This window comes from Miscanthus floridulus, chromosome 5, assembly GCF_019320115.1.
Source record: "Miscanthus floridulus cultivar M001 chromosome 5, ASM1932011v1, whole genome shotgun sequence".
NCBI lineage: Eukaryota > Viridiplantae > Streptophyta > Magnoliopsida > Poales > Poaceae > Miscanthus > Miscanthus floridulus.
In genome coordinates, this window is record NC_089584.1 from 114,709,779 (window position 1) to 114,712,576 (window position 2,798).

A 2,798-nucleotide genomic window follows, 5' to 3' on the forward strand; every position below is an offset into this window, starting at 1 on the left:
TTGAAAAGGTTAATATGTCAGTCACAAGAGATTTGCCTCTGCCTTTTAAAAAATTTAAGTTAGGTCTCGTTGAAAAAGTTTGACTCCACCTTTGTCATCACTTTGCAGTGTGTTAAACTAAAACTCATAATCATCCTTTAACTTGCCTAGATTAGACTTAATCCACTGCTTAACTTGAAATTGACACCAGGGGTGTCGCAATAATAACGGGCCACAGGATACATGTTCCTCAAGGAAAACAAGTATGGCGAAATAGGTCACGACAGCCCACGACAGCGAGTCCATCTTTGTAGTCGGACAAAAACTTTCCATGATTTAATATTCAGAGGCGAACTAAGTTGACAAAAAAAGTCTTCTTGATTTCTATTTTATCCTTTTCTATTTGTTATTAGTATTTGTATTTATCTTACTCATGATCGGAGAGATCTATCAGGATTAGGATTTCTCACTATCTAGGGTATCTAGGATATTTCTGGAGGGTTTTTTTGTTAGTCTTTTTTTCTTTTCCTTTTTTATTGACCGGCGGCTTATTTTTATTTAGACAAATACGTCACTGCTGGCTGGCGTGGGATTTGGGGTTCTGGGATTTTTTTTTTCTTGTGCACGCTCTATCCGTTTTTTCTTTATTAGCGTAGAGAAGTTTTCTGTTTGATTTTCTTTTGTTGCTTTACAGTATCTGATTAGGTTTCGTTTTTTTTTTCATGGTCTTCTTTTTCCACATCCCATTGGTTCCGTCACTTCCGATTGGTTTTCAATCCGTCACTTTTTTCACATTTTCCAATATAAATATTAAAAAAAACTAGTTTTTGACTCAATACGTTTTGAAATCGGACTCCGTGTTGCGCTAGACAAGAGTTATATTCTAACTTATCTGAGCACGGGATATATATATATATATATATATATATATATATATATATATAAAGTCAGGACGGAAGAAACTCTCCATTGTCGGATAGTTAGAGGGAGGTGAAAAAAATGGATGGATGAAAAAAATAGGTTTAAATTTTGCCTCTTTATTAGTAGGTATTGACTAACAAACATGCCTGTGCGTTGAACGAGATCCAATGCATATTGAAATAAGATATCATATCATTATTGGACAAGAGTAAGTTGTTACACGGGTCATGAGTTCGAATCAAAAATTAAATTAACTTAGTAGCAAAAATCTTTGTTTCTTAAGGAGTCAAATATTAAAATGGTTGTGGACTCTTATTTATTTTTTGTTTCTTACTTTTATTATATTTATTAGAACACGAAAAAGGGTGGAGAAAACCATGAAAAACAATGAAAACAAAATCAGAAAAGTCATGCTAGTGTCAAAAACATCCACGAGAAAAAAAAATCTGAACATACTCGAAGCCAAGTAGAAAACAATCATGACAAAAATTAGTATGTACTCTATAAAATAGCTATAAAAATCAGAACATATTCGGAGCCAAGTGAAAAGCATCCAAATCCGAATGTAAAGCAACACGTACTCTGGAGAAAGTAAAAATGGACAAACCAGAAAAAAGTGAAAAAAGAATAAAAAAGAAACGAAACAAAGGTCATGTTCTGCTGCACTACTTCAGCAGTACTTTTCAGCGAACGAACAATGTTTTTCTCTCATAACAAATCAACATAAGTCAAATTTCAACGATACGAACAGCTCCAAAGAAATTATACCCTTCTTTCCTCTTTATTAGATTTTTATTCTTATATTTTTTTTTGCATTTGGATTAAGATTCCTATTCGATTACTCGGAGCCGGAGAGATCTAATTGGATTAAGATTTCTAGCTGTCCAAATTATTTTCTTTTTCCTATTTGGATTAAGATTCATATTCACTCAAAATCGGTGAGATCTGATTAGATTATGATTTCTAGTTATATAAATAGAAGGGCTATAGGAAGTTTTCTACATTCAAAAAGTTAGTTAAGGAATGACCGGATTAAAAAATAGGTAGAGAGAAATTTTACATCATATAGATATAGATAGATTATTATTCTTCACCCAGTCTTTCGTCCTTCCTGATACGCCGTAATCAATCATAGTTCTCCTCCGGATCATCATAATTCATATTTACGCAGAATAAGATACCAATGACACTAAAGTTGTTTGCTCCTGTTGTTAATTCCACTTGCTTTTCAACACATACGTGCATCCCTACTACTTTGATATGTCGAATTATAAGTCGACGTGGCTTGTCAAAATTCAGAACAACACACACTTGCTAGCAGAAAGAAAAAAAAAAGGAACACATACACAATAATTGCGCACATTCGTGCTACCTATAGTACTCCTAAGATCAGGAAACATGTCATTTATAGGATAATAAGCATGGTTAAATCTTAAATATTTTACATCATTTAGTTTAGAAACATATAGATTTGTATTCAAAATAAAATCTTTATGTTTAAAATATTTTAAAATATAATTTAGAAAAATTATTGGTCAAACATGCGCACTAAAGACTACGTAAAGTCAAATGTGTAAAATATTTTTTGACCGGAAGAAGTATAGCATGCCATCTACAGTAAATATCAGTTACTGCATTTAAGCTCCCGTCGCAAGGGGAGAACTAGCACCGTCAGTTTCATGATCTTCCCATATATAGACCCATATATATATTCAAGTTTCAAGTCAAATCCATCTTCTCCTCTCCCATTTACAAATAAAGCAAAAGTGCATGCAAAAGGGCACAGACCGCACAAGCATGCAGCAAAAGCGAAACCTAAACGCTCGGGCTAGCTAGCATGACGTAATTCTGGAACTGCAATGTATCTGTTCTTGGCTTTCAACCATATTTCGTTCCTC